Source organism: Lissotriton vulgaris, chromosome 7 (assembly GCF_964263255.1).
Source record: "Lissotriton vulgaris chromosome 7, aLisVul1.2, whole genome shotgun sequence".
Classification (NCBI taxonomy): Eukaryota; Metazoa; Chordata; class Amphibia; order Caudata; family Salamandridae; genus Lissotriton; species Lissotriton vulgaris.
Window position 1 is genome coordinate 1,755,858,472 of NC_141695.1, and position 13,267 is coordinate 1,755,871,738.

At 45.9% G+C, this 13,267-nt stretch overlaps 1 protein-coding gene across 1 annotated transcript in view; it reads left to right on the forward strand.

The window, feature by feature from the left end:
* Nucleotides 1–232: 232 nt before the first annotated feature.
* Nucleotides 233–13,267, forward strand: part of LOC147706591 (cell adhesion molecule CEACAM1-like) — a 261,490-nt gene continuing 248,455 nt past the window's right edge. Inside the window, exon 1 of the mRNA XM_086933082.1 lies at nt 233–365. The gene's annotated coding sequence lies outside the window, so the exon portion shown is untranslated. The remainder of the gene's footprint in view (nt 366–13,267) is intronic.

A 13,267-nucleotide genomic window follows, 5' to 3' on the forward strand; every position in this document is an offset into this window, starting at 1 on the left:
CCTACCCACCTGTGCACGTGCGCAGCACAGGGACAGAAGAGACAGGAGGTCGGTCTCACGGAGTGACTCTTTCCCACATGTACCTGAGAGTCTGGCTCTGTCTGTATCTCTAGATGTCATTAATGAGTGCCGCTCACGTGGGTCAAAGTCTGAAGGTGAAGGAGGAAGGAAGAGAGAGACCTGCCGCTTCCGTCACCCGGGGCCTCCCTGCCAGCCCTGGGCGTGGAGGGCAGAGAGCAGCGGAGGCTGTGAAAGGAGACAGCGGAGGACCTCACCTATCTCACAGACAGAGAGCAGCCGGAGGCTGTGAGAAGAGACACCGGACCTCCCCCCTCTCACAGACAGAGGGACAGGAACAGGAGCCGGTGAGTGACCAGGGGGTTCACTCACTCATCACAGGCAGGGTGGAGCCGAGGGGAGCTGAGAGCAGCCAGAGGCTGTGAGAGGAGACACTGACCCCGGAGCCCTCAACTCCATCAGAGAGGGGCACAGCCAGGGGAGGACCTGGGGCTAGGTGATGACCAGGGGGTTTACTCTCTCATCACGGGCAGGGTGGAGCCAGAGGGGAGCTGAGAGCAGCCAGAGGCTGTGAGAGGAGACACTGACCCCGGAGCCCTCAACTCTCTCAGAGACAGAGGGACAGGACCAGGGAGAGGACCAGGAGCCGGTGAGTGACCAGAGGATTTACTCATCACAGACAGAGGGGCCCCTGCCAGGGCAGGACCTGGAGCCCAATGAGCGACCAGCGGGTACACTCATCACAGACAGAGGGACAGGACCAGGAGCCCAGTGAGTGACCAGGAGTTTTACTCATCCCAGATAGAGGGGCCGCTTCTAGGAGCCCAGTGAATGATCAGGGGGTTTAGTCATCATAGACTGAGGGGCTACTGCAAGGGGCAGGCCCGAGGGCCCGGTGAGTGGCCAGGGGGTTCACTCACTCTTTACAGACAGAGGGGCTGGACCGGGAGCCCATTGAGTGACCGGGGATTTACTCATCATAGACAAATGGGCTGGGCCAGGAGTCTGGTGAGTGACCATTTTGTGCTGTATTTTAGCGTCAAATTCATCTTTGCACACAAAGATGCATTTTTTTAAAAAAATTGAAAGAAATTTTTATTGAAAGTTTTGCAAAAAGCAGAACAAATGCCATAAATATATACATTGTAAAGATGAATCGATTAAAACAATCAGGCAGAATAGCATAGGATAAAATATAATCAAGAGGGATATCAGAGTTGGGAGAAGAGAAAGGAAAGAAAGAAGATAGAAAGGGGGAAAAGCAGAAAAGAGGAAAAAGAGAAAGGAAAGAGGAAAGGAAAAAGAAAGAGAAGCAAAAAAGAATCACTCAGTAGGGTTGTTAGAGGAAAGATAAGAGGTGAAAGGGAGCCAAAGTAGATCAGATTTGATTTTTTGAGGTGTAGAAGAGGAGGAGACAGTAGCAATCTTATGTTCATCACAAGTAAAATTCCACCAAATAGAAATTGATATCTTAGAATTATCTTTCCAAGATGATAAAATGACCTTAATGGCTAAAGCAATAAGAAGGTCAAACAGTCTAGAATCAGATAGAACTACGTCAATGTCAGGCGATAATGATCCCATAAAAACATGATGCATAACAAAACATTGCAAAAAAAGCTAAAGATTTGGACACTGTTGTACCAGTCTTGCAGTTTGTCGCTAGTACACTGGTTTGAAGTTGGCACTATAACTTCCATCCTGTTTAGGACCCTCAAGAGATTACCAACCTTTGGTATATACTCCTTCAATATTGTTAGTAGATGGTGGTAGAACCCTTGGACCCTAATTGAGAAAGACATCATTAGCCCTGAAGAAGTTCCACGATGTAGGACCGAAACACGTTGGCTGTTCCCTTTTAAGATGTAAAAGAAAATTATTATTGTGATAAAGGATAACATGAATTAAAGAATAATCAAAAGGACACAAGCAGATGAAGATTTTTGAGCACTGGTCTACCTATAGACATTTTGTTGAAGAAACTGGTGTATGAACATGAAAGTGAAACAACTATTTGTTCTTAGCAATGCTTCTTCTTTTGAGCATAGGTTATTGATGTATGGTCTCTGGGTAGCTGGCTCGTGGAGGTGGGTAGCTCATGCTTAGTTACACCAATGTAATTTAGAAAGTGTGGTTGAATTTGTCACAACTTTCTATTCACATGACTTCAAAAACTAAAGTGCTGCAAAAAACAGCCGCTTACACTTTTGTCTTTTATCGCAACAGACCATTTGCAATAATTTGTGGCTCAAGTGGCTTGTAATTGCTTGATGTGGCATACTGGAACAAAAATGTGGAACTTCAGGGAACAAGAGTAACAAAAAAATGAGAGAAATTAAGCTAATAATGCCAGCGTTAGGCAAATTGTGTGCAGACCTAATGTGGAATTCAGAACCATAGTTGAAATGGACTGCTTTCATAAACCTGCTCATGCGGATTCACTTGGTGACTAGTTTATGCATGTAAAGGGATAGGAAATAGAAGAAGCATTGGTAAATGCATTAGGATTTACCTCTGTGATTAATAATAACCTGTTTTCTGTGGTATGTTGTAGTTTGCTGAGTAGTTGTACAATATAAGCTACAGAAAGTCTGTTAAAGTGTTATGACTTATTTATGTTAAAAATGCAATATATAGTGCTGCTACTAGTGGTATAGAGTGGGTAGGTAATAGCAACATTTTGAAACATGAAATGAAAGAGGGAGCTAATGGAATTAATTGATGTAATAGCAATATTATGTGTTTAGAGGAGTTCTGATAACTTTTGCCCCTGGTGCCACTGCGCCTGCTGCACGGTTGAAATCATGACCGTATTTCTTATAAGGTAACTGCACGCGTGACTGCCTATTTAGTAGTAAAGTATTGCAATACTTGGTGTTTAAAGGGGTTCCTAGAGCTTTGGGCCCAGGTGTCATTGAATATGCTGCACCATTGAAATCATGACTCTTGTGCCTGCCAGGTACCTGCACTTGTGCCTGTCTGTTTTGAAGTTAAATATAGCAGTGAAAACATACATTTGAAAATTGGAGCCCTGAGGGATAAGGTAAAGAGCATAGGATGTTTTGCAAATGAAATGTAGATGACCGTTGTGCATGTAGAGTGTAAGCCTTTAATCCATGTTAGTGAACCATGCGGATGCGTAAAGAAAATGTGCAGTTTCCAACAGTTATACATGCAGAATGGAGCAAGTGCATATTGGATCGGTGGTGTGCGTTCTTACTTTTGTTGTGGTTGTCCATCTGAAGCAGGAGACTCTGTACGTGATCCAGTGTTTGCAATCTAGCGCTGCCTGGTGGGCGCCCCTTCAATGCTCTATGCCACTCACTTCTTGTGAACTCGAATACACTGGTGCGCCGCTGGCATCTGCAGCACCACATGGTGTCCCAGCTCTTAAAGGCAGGTGTTCCAATATAGCTCCTAGCAACTGCGTCGCGAGGATGGAGGGAGGTATATAGAGAGCTGCCACAGATCCGCTCCAGTCCACATCTTTTCTGGATGCAAAGATGTGTATTTGGGCAAGCTCCAGCAATGACACCCACCTGTTTCTGTATTAAAAACATTGGAGCCTTTTTGCATCCTTCATAATGCCCCCTCGTGATCAGCGCTAAGATTAGATTTTCTCTTCCCTAAACTGTAAACTGCGCCTCACTTGCTTTTCACTTTTTCCTCCTGTAGTTGAACGAGAACAGTCAGATTTCCCTCTGAGTCTCACGTGAAGTAGATGTTCAGCCGCAGTCAGAATATGAACAATTAACCTCAAGGGGGCAGTGTGCCTCCATGTTTTCTTTTCTAAAGTCTTCCATTGGTGACAACACATTTTCCCCTATATTTGGTTGGCGCCTATAAATTTAACCACGCATCTTTACAATAGCTAATTTTAGGAAAGTGTCTTGGCTTTCCTTTGGGAGACAAGGTGATGGCAGCAATGCATTTTTTTCAGTGGCAGCGGAGAAAGTGATAAGGCAGAAAGAAATAACATGTATTCTCTGTGTGAGAAAACCAGTTTGTTTCTTCCAAGGGGTTCATAATTCCAGTTTGACCTTATGGCATCAAGGTAGCCGTGCCGGATACACTTTCAAAAGTACAGTTTCAATGCCTGCAGCCAGAGAAAGGAAACAAAAAAGTTCCACACAAAAGCGGAACACAGAATTTCGGCAACAGGAACTATTAAGATCCCCCTTTTCAAATATTAAATACAAGCGCTGTGCAGGCAAAATCTAAAAAATATTGGGGCATATTATGAAGAACGGCAGGAAACTGCAGCTAAAGCGGCGATAATGGGCTTGATAATAGGCCCTTGTAAATTCCCATAGCAGCCCAGGTTCTGGTGTTAACATGGGCTTCTATGGAAATTCACATGGGTATTTTATCAAGCCGCTTATCGCCGCTTTAGCAGCAGTTTCTGGCTGCTAAAGCGGCGATAATTTTATCGCCGTTCTTGATAATATGCCCCATTGTTTGACCTGTCAGCCTTAGGGTTGTCCTCCCCCTAACTCTTTGCTTTCACCCTTCCTATTTTTTTTGAACACGTGTATCTTGGCCTTGGGACTCTCAGTACTTTATCACAGCCAACAAAGGGCTTGTGCTCTCTTCTTTAAATGCAGTAGAATCTGCTTACACCTAACTGTCACATTTACTTTACTTGTAAGTCCTTAGTAACGTGGTACTACATGTACCGAGGGCCATGGGCGTCATTTAGAAGTTGTTAGGAGTTGCAGTTGTGACCTCTACATTTCTCCCTATTACTCCTGGCACTACCTTTGCAACCCCGGACCTCAAGGGGTCAAAACCTTTGCATTTCCTGAGGGCAGAGGTCAGAGAAGAAGTGCCAGGAGCACCAGGAAGCAAACTAGAGGTCACAGCTATGACCCCTGACTACTCCCAAATGAAGTTCATGCCCAGGGCCTGTAGCTACTAGTGAGCTACTAGTGGGCTAAAGAACGGTGATGGATTAAACCCAGTTCTTTTGACTGGGTGTGAGTGTTTGATTGATTCAGATGCTCCGTCCATCACCACCCCCTTTTGTACCGCTTTTGGCTGCCATAAGTGTGGCAGGGTATGCTCAGACGTGAGTCCCTTGCTCACTTTGCCACTGGATTCAAGCAAGCCGGGCTGAAGACGGCTGGAATGCCCGAAACCGGTCCTCGGAAGCTTGTTTCCGGTCCAGGGAAGGCATGGCTTGGCAGTTCAGTGCTGGACTGTTCCCATGAGGCACAGGGTCAGACTGATTTGCATATAGCCATGTCTGAACTGGGGTGGCAGAGTGGGCTAAAGAACGGTGATGGATCAAACCCAGATCTTTTGACTGGGTGTGAGTGTTTGATTGATTCAGATGCTCCATCCATCACCACCCCCTTTTGTACCACTAGTGAGTTTACAGCAGTGATTGCACCACCCACTTAAGTAGCCTTTTAAACATGTCTCAGGCCTGCCATTGCAGCCTGTGTGGACAATTTAAATTGCCATTTCGACCTGGCCAAATAAACTTTTTTCTAGGCCAAATTCTCCCTTTTTAGGTTTCACCTACGCAGCGCGCATGCGCTGCTTAGGAGACCTTTAGTGATCGATTCTGTTTTAGCCCCAAAAACATGCGCATGTTGCATTGCTTTCAATGGCAACACGTGCACGTTTGGCGATTCCTTTGCGGGAGCCAGCCTTGAAACCATATGGTTCCTGGTCGCTCCTGCAAGGGAAACAGGCTCAGGCCTCCTCCTCTCTCCCCTCCCCCTGCTGCCAGCGCGAGAGGCCTGCACTTGTCTTTTTTGGATCCATTTCACAGGGAAGCAACTAAATGAAAAAAGGAAAGAGAGGTTGTGAACCGTTTCTTCAAGCCATGGTTTTCAGTAAGTAACCTCTAATAAACACAGATTGCCCAGGAAAGCAGGGATTTCATTTAGATGACGAAGAAGAGAAGGCATGCCCTCAACCATATGGTCTGCCAGTGGTAACAAACTGAGCGTCATGGTCAGGACAGGACAAGCATCTGAAGCATCCAACTGTAGCTTGGAAATTGCATGTGGTCTAGAAAAATATTAAAGAGGCACAAATAAACACACAATGACACAATCTATCATGGACTGACATCATTAGATCCACCTGCATCTTACAACGTCATTGCACAGTTATCATAATCTGCTTCTTGCCACACATACTGCATTGCGTGGAGTACTGATTAGATAATTTAGATACATCCTATGAAACCTACAATCAGGTCCAAACTCTTGCTTCTATTATACCGTCTGCTTTTTGCATAACACAGTGCCTTCGACGGACCAGCAGCCCCTCTTATGCCACCCCCCCCCCCAGCGCTTAAGGGGGAGGGGTGATTAGTCGCGCTTTAGAAGCCATTGATTGATTGACAGCATTTTTCATTTTCTTGACCTGGTGGCACAGAATAAGTGTCTGGGTTTGTTGACTGCTGTGTGCAAGCAGGAATTGCAGACGGCTTTTCAGTGCTTGTTGTCATCTTGGGCGCTTCCTACACAAAAAATGTTAATTTAAAGAACTTTTGGAGTAATTAGGAATGATCAGTCCATGACGTCCTACCTTGCCTTCTGGAAGCACCTTCCTAATCATAATGTTTCCTAAAGGAGAGATCTAGAAATATGGTTTGGGGAGCGAAGGAGGGGTATTAGAGGTGGGGATGGGGGTTAGAGTAGAAGTCAGTGTTTCCGTACTGAGATTTTCCACCAATCCATGTTTGTGTATTTAGTGTCAGCTGCTGTAGGTTTTCCCAAAAATGAGTGTTATGAAGAGGGCGTGGTTTCGGACTAGCATCCTTTCACTATTCTCAAAAGTCCCTTTAGAACATTTGTATCCAATATTAATTCTGTTAATGGAGCTTCCTTTTAAAAAATATGTTTTTTGGGACACTCACAAGGGGTTTTCTCAGTGCCATTTCTTGGGATTACAAGGCAAACAATAGTAAAAATTGCTTCCGTACCAGCTTGCAGCAACTTCCCAGCACTCAGAACACAATTTGTAAATGTAAAAGCCAGAACTGGAAAAGTGACATGGATTCATCTGATATTTAAGGTTGAACTTTTCAAAATAGAAACAATTGCATAGGACCCCTTGTGCACGACATCAACAAAGCATAATTGAGAGACTTCCTTCTAATTTTATGATAGAAGAAAAGCAAACTACACAACTTGAAAAAAATAAAACATTTGTACCTAAGCAAATTTCAGTCAATTCTTTTGTCAGATGCCTTCATATGTATGTTCATAGCTATGTTTGGCAGGTCTTCCCAGTCGAATTCTGTTTGAAATGAGTGTCAGGGACCCCGGATGGAGAATAAGCCCTGTGTAGTCCAATTTCTAGATATGTGATTCTTCAAAGGCAGACTCTATGCCTTGCCTTTACTAACCTACTGATGTAGTTGATGTTCCAAATTCATGGGTATTTATTATCCTCTTGATGATTTATTTATTTTATTTATTTAAAACACTTGTATAGCGCGGCTGTCACCTTACAGGCATCCTGGCGCTGAGATATCTCCGGGGGGGTGGGGAAGCACGTGGGGAACAGCAATACAGTGGCCAGCAGGTTAATATTTGGGAAACAGCCAAGTCTTGACACTTTTCCAAGGGAAGGAGTTCTTTCGTTCGACGGATGTCTAGGGGCATACTATTCCAGAGTTTAGCAGCCGCAACTTTGAAAGATCTGCCTCCTGTCCAAGCTTTTTTAAATCTCGGCACTTTTACAAGGCATGCCGTTGTAGAGCGAAGTGCTCTGGTTGGAGAGTACCAATGAAACATGGCTTGCAGAGAGCTGGGCCCAAGTCCATGCAAGGCCTTGAAAACAAGACAGAGGGATTTAAAGGCCACTCGTTGTTTCAACGGGAGCCAGTGGAGTTGGGCCATCGCTGCTGTGGTAGAAGATCTCCTCGGCCAACCAAGGGCCAGTTTAGCAGCGGCAGATTGTACTCTTTGAAGTCTGTCCAACAGGAAGGCCGGAGACTCTAGTAGCAGCGCATTACAATAGTCAAGGCGACTTAGAATAGTGCACCTGACTATTAACGCTCGGGCCTGTAAGGGGAGTAGTGGCAGGATCTTACGTAGGGATCGAATGAGGGCCGAACAGGTGGACACTGTTTTCGCAACCTGGGCTTCCATGCTGAGTTTGTTATTCATCATAACCATTAGGTTGTAGGCACTCCGGATTTAGGGAGGGCTTTTTTAAAAGTGGCGAAACAAGAGCCTGCTTCCAAGAAGCAGGAACTGTGCCACTGCACAGAGATTGATTACAGATCCTGCAGAGAGTAGAAAAGAGTTCCTCTCCGGAGGTCTTCCAGATTTTATGGGGGATAGGGTCCAGAGGAGATCCAGATGATATACCGCGAGCCAGTCTGTCGAAGTCCGCCTCAGTAGTAGGGGGGAGCTCCAACAGACAGTCTGCAGGCTGCCATCCTGGGTTCCCCGCTCCGATGTCTATAATACCTTCCCCAGAGTGAGGGGGACAGACCAGAGTAGGGGAAGTACTCAAGCTGCAAATAATGGTTTCAATCTTTTCATTCAAAAACAGAGCTAGATTATCGCAGAGGGCCTGTGTGGGAAGGGTCGATTTTTTTGAGCAGTCAGGGTGGGTAAGACTGTTCAGAATCTGGAAAATGCTTTTGGAGCTATTAGCGGCTGTGCATATTGTTGAGCAAAAATAATCAGATTTAGATTTCTGGATCAAGGCTTTATATTCAGAGAGTTTAATTTTCCAGAGCAGTTTGCTGGCTTCAGTGTAACCCTGCCTCCATTTCCTTTCCACCTGTTTGCAGGCAAGTTTTAGAGCCTTTAGAGAGTCATTGAACCACGGGGACGACACTCTGCCCTTATGCCTGCCTTTTTTTAGTGGAGCAAGAGAGTCAACCCTCGTGGTTATCCTGGGATACAAAGCCTCGTAATTGTCATCGACTTGACGATCCGGGGAGAAGCTGTCATCCACTTTGAACACAGCCTCAGTAGTTCTCAACCTTTCAAGAACTTTCCAGTCTCTGTACATAAATTCAGAGGTGGTGCCATGTGCCTGAAAATGTTATAGATTTTTAAAAAATAGCTTAGCACTGATTTCATACAACTAGTGCTCAGACTACAGAGTCAATATGTAAATTCACATATGCGTGCTATGGTTGAGTCTCTGCTGTGGTTGAGCCTCTTGCTGTGGTTGAGTCTTTTGCTGTGGTTGAGTCACTTGCTGTGGTTGATTCTCTTGCTGTGGTTGAGTCTCTTACTGTGGTTTAGTCTCTTGCTGTGGTTCAGTCTCTTGCTTTAGTTGATTCTCTTGCTGTGGTTGAGTCTCTTACTGTGGTTTAGTCTCTTGCTGTGGTTCAGTCTCATGCTGTGGTTGAGTCTCTTGCTGTGGTTGAGTCGCTTGCTATGGTTGAGTCTCTTACTGTGGTTTAGTTTCTTGCTGTGGTTCAGTTTCTTGCTGTGGTTGTTTCTCTTGCTGTGGTTGAGTCTCTTACTGTGGTTTAGTCTCTTGCTGTGGTTCAGTCTATTGCTGTGGTTGATTCTCTTGCTGTGGTTGAGTCTCTTACTGTGGTTTAGTCTCATGCTGTGGTTCAGTCTCTTGCTGGGGTTGAGTCTCTTGCTGTGGTTGAGTCTCTTGCTGTGGTTGAGTCTCTTGCTGTTGTTGAGTCTCTTGCTGTGGTTGAGTCTATTGCTGGGGTTGAGTCTCTTGCTGGGATCGAGTCTCTTTCTGGGGTTGAGTCTCTTGCTGTGGTTGAGTCTCTTGCTGTGGTTGAGTCTTGTGCTGTGGTTGAGTCTCTTGCTGTGGTTGAGTCTCTTGCTGGGGTTGAGTCTCTTGCTGTGGTTGAGTCTCTTGCTGTGGGCGAGTCTCTTGCTGTGGTTGAGTCTCTTACTGTGGTTGAGTCTCTTACTGTGGTTGACTCTCTTACTGTGGTTTAGTCTTTAGCTGTGGTTGAGTCGCTTGCTGTGGTTGATTCTCTTGCTGTGGTTGAGTCTCTTACTGTGGTTTAGTCTCTTACTTTGGTTGAGTCTCTTACTGTGGCTGAGTCTCGTGCTGTGGTTGAATCTCTTGCTGTGGTTGAGTCTCCTGCTGGGGTTGAGTCTCTTGCTGTGGTTGAGGCTCTTGCTGTGATTGAGTCTCGTGCTGTGGTTGAGTCTTGTGCTGTGGTTCAGTCTCTTGCTGTGGTTGAGTCTTTTGCTGTGGTTGAGTCTCTTGCTGTGGTTGAGTCTCTTACTGTGGTTGAGTCTCTTACTGTGGTTTAGTCTTTTGCTGTGGTTCAGTCTCTTGCTGTGGTTGAGTCCATCTCTTGGTGGGGTTGAGTCTCTTTGCTGGGGTTGAGTCTCTGCTGTGGTTGAGTCGCTTGCTGTGTTTTAGTCTCTTGCTGTGGTTGAGTTTCTTGCTGGGGTTGAGTCTCTTGCTGCTGTTAAGTCGCTTGTTGTATTTGAGTCTCTTGCTGTGGTTGAGTCTCTGCTGTGCTTAAGTCTTTGATGTGGTTAAGTCTCTTGCTGTGGTTGAGTCTCTGCTATGGTTGAGTCTCTTTTTAGGGTTGAGTCTCTGTTGTTGTTCAGTCTCTGCTGGGGTTGAGTCTCTTGCTGTCGTTGAGTCTCTTGCCGTGTTGGGTCTCTTGCTGTGGTTGAGTCTTGTGCTGTGGTTGAGTCTCTTGCTGTGGTTGAGTCTTTTGCTGTGGCTGAGTCTCTTGCTGGGGTTGAGTATCTTGCTGTGGTTGAGTCTCTTGCTGGGGTTGAGTCTCTTGCTGTGGTTGAGTCTCTTGCTGGGGTTGAGTCTCTTGCTGTGGTGAAGTCTCTTGCTGTGGTCGAATCTCTTGCTGTGGTTGAGTCTCTTACTGTGGTTGACTCTCTTACTGTGGTTGACTCTCTTACTGTGGTTCAGTCTTTACCTGTGGTCGAGTCTCTTGCTGTGGTTGAGTCTCTTACTGTGGTTGAGTCTCTTACTGTGGTTGACTCTCTTACTGTGGTTTAGTCTTTAGCTGAGGTTGAGTCGCTTGCTGTGGTTGATTCTCTTGCTGTGGTTGAGTTTTTTACTGTGGTTGAGTTTCTTACTGTGGTTTAGTCTCTTGCTGTGGTTCAGTCTCTGCTGTGGTTGAGTTGCATGCTGTGATTGAGTCTCTTGCTGTGGTTGAGTCTCTTACTGTGGTTTAGTCTCTTACTTTGGTTGAGTCTCTTACTGTGGTTGAGTCTCGTGCTGTGGTTGAGTCTCTTGCTGTGGTTGATGCTGGGGTTGAGTCTCTTGCTGTGGTTAAGTCTCTTGCTGTGGTTGAGTCTCGTGCTGTGGTTGAGTCTTGTGCCGTGGTTGAGTATCTTGCTGTGGTTGAGTCTCTTGCTGGGGTTGAGTCTCTTGCTGTGGTTGAGTCTCTTGCTGGGGGTGAGTCTCTTGCTGTGGTGAAGTCTCTTGCTGTGGTCGAATCTCTTGCTGTGGTTGAGTCTCTTACTGTGGTTGAGTCTCTTACTGTGGTTGACTCTCTTACTGTGGTTCAGTCTTTACCTGTGGTCGAGTCTCTTGCTGTGGTTGAGTCTCTTACTGTGGTTGAGTCTCTTACTGTGGTTGACTCTCTTACTGTGGTTTAGTCTTTAGCTGAGGTTGAGTCGCTTGCTGTGGTTGATTCTCTTGCTGTGGTTGAGTTTTTTACTGTGGTTGAGTTTCTTACTGTGGTTTAGTCTCTTGCTGTGGTTCAGTCTCTGCTGTGGTTGAGTTGCATGCTGTGATTGAGTCTCTTGCTGTGGTTGAGTCTCTTACTGTGGTTTAGTCTCTTACTTTGGTTGAGTCTCTTACTGTGGTTGAGTCTCGTGCTGTGGTTGAGTCTCTTGCTGTGGTTGATGCTGGGGTTGAGTCTCTTGCTGTGGTTAAGTCTCTTGCTGTGGTTGAGTCTCGTGCTGTGGTTGAGTCTTGTGCCGTGGTTGAGTCTCTTGCTGTGGTTAAGTCTCTTCCTGTGGTTAAGTCTCTTGCTGTGGTTGAGTCTCTTGCTGTGGTTTAGTCTTTTGCTGTGGTTCAGTCTCTTGCTGTGGTTAAGTCCCTCTCTTGGTGGGGTTGAGTCTCTTTGCTGGGGTTGAGTCTCTGCTGTGGTTGAGTCACTCACTGTGTTTTAGTCTCTTGCTGTGGTTGAGTTTCTTGCTAGGGTTGAGTCTCTTGCTGCGGTTGAGTCGCTTGTTGTATTTGAGACTCTTGCTGTGGTTGAGTCTCTGCTGTGCTTAAGTCTTCGATGCGGTTAAGTCTCTTGCTGTGGTTGAGTCTCTGCTATGGTTGAGTCTCTTGCTGGGGTTGAGTCTCTTTTTGGGGTGAGTCTCTTTTTGGGGTGAGTCTCTGTTGTGGTTCAGTCTCTGTTTTGGTTGAGTCACTTGCTGGGGTTGAGTCTCTTGCTGTGGTTGAGTCTCTGCTGGGGTTGAGCCTCTTGCTGTCATTGAGTCTCTTGCTGTGTTGAGTCTCTTGCTGTGGTTGAGTCTCTGCTGGGGTTGAGTCTCTTGCTGTCGTTGAGTCTCTTGCTGGGGTTGAGTCTCTTGCTGTGGTTGAGTCTCTGCTGGGGTTGAGTCTCTTGCTGTCGTTGAGTCTCTTGCTGTGTTGAGTCTCTTGCTGTCGTTGAGCCTCAACAACTTTTATATTTTTTTTGCATGTAAATAAGATGCCCACAGTCTTTCATCAAGCCACTTTCTGGCGCTGATTCACAGTGGGCCTCTGCACTGATGGCGGGGACCCTGCAGTCGAGGCAGGGGGGTCTACATTCATGGCAGGGGGCCAGCAATGGATACCTACAGTGTGGAGGGCCTGTCCCAATTCCCGTTACCCAACCACAGAAGTGAAGGCCATTTGTGAATCGGGCCCTCTGTGTCCCATAGACCGGCAATGGAACTCTTCTTCCATCTTAAGCCAGTATTGTTGTACTCAACAAAGAATGTATTGGGGGAATTTATAGAAATGCTTGGAATGTTCTCAGAATAATCATCGTCAGAAGTTGAGAGATTAAAGGAGTGTCATTATTTCATTGAGTATTTTATTGCACTCCCAAGATCAGAAATGTTTATGGAAATGAACTGGAAAAAACTCATCTGTTTGACTTGGATATGCTACGCCACCAGACCCCTGGAGTTATTCTGGCTATCTTTGTGTCTCCTCCACAGTGAACTATGCCTGCCCTCTGGAGGTACTCCATCCTTTTACTTTTCTGTTTGGTGAGGCTCTGGTAACCAGAGGACCCCGCATTGTACCCATTTCTGAGTGTGATTGGACACTGGCTATACAGTGATAAGTCCTTGGAGCAGCACATTAATATTCATGG